The following is a 942-nucleotide window of genomic DNA, read 5'->3' as shown; positions in this document are numbered from 1 at the left end:
ACAACAACAACAAGGAAGACCAATTAATAACGCTATAAATTACACAACAACTACTAAAGCCAGTGATGATGAAATTGAAGAACTCTACCAACTTCTTCAGTCTGAAATTGATCAAACATGCGATCAGGATGTATTGATAAATACCGGTGATTGGAAGGCAAAGGTTCGAAACAAAGAAGAAGGATCAGTAGTTGGAAAATATGGTCTTAGTGATAGAAACAATGCTGGAATATTCATGATAGCATTTTGCAAGGCCAATGACTTCTTCATCACAAATAACTTTTTTAAACAACATAAAAATGACTATACACATGGACCTCACCAAATGGAAAACACAGATATAAAATTTACTATGTCTGTAGAAAGGGATGGTAGAAAAGCTCCATATCACCAACCTAAACAATGTTAGGGCCAGACTGTGTAACAGACCATCAATTGCTCATATGCAAGTTCAGGCTGAAGCTGAAGAAAATTTTATAAAAAGTACAAGAGAGTAAAAAAATGGCTTTGAACATATCTCACCTGAATTTAGAAATCATATAAAGAACAGATTTGATGCATTATACATTAAAGATCAAAAACGAGAAGAGTTGTGGGATGCCATTAAGAACATCATATAGGAAGAAAGCAAAACATCATTAAGGATATAAGAAAAAAGGGAAAATACCAGAACTGATGTCTGAAGAGGCTCTGAAACTTGCTCTCTGTTGCATAGATGCTAAAGCAAATGGAAGAAAAGAAGAGGTAAAAGAGCTAAATAGAAAATTTCAAAAAGCCAGCTCGAGAAGACAAAGTCAAACAGTATAACAAATTATACAAAGACCTGACGTTAGAAAACCAAAAGGGAAGAACACAGTCAGCATTCATCAAGCTGAGGGAACTGAAGAGAAAATTCAAGCCTCGACTTGTTATACTGAAGAATTATATGAGCAAAATATTGAA

The sequence above is a fragment of the Chrysochloris asiatica genome, unplaced genomic scaffold, assembly GCF_000296735.1.
Source record: "Chrysochloris asiatica unplaced genomic scaffold, ChrAsi1.0 scaffold00065, whole genome shotgun sequence".
Lineage (NCBI taxonomy): Eukaryota > Metazoa > Chordata > Mammalia > Afrosoricida > Chrysochloridae > Chrysochloris > Chrysochloris asiatica.
Note: the sequence above shows the minus strand (reverse complement) of the source record.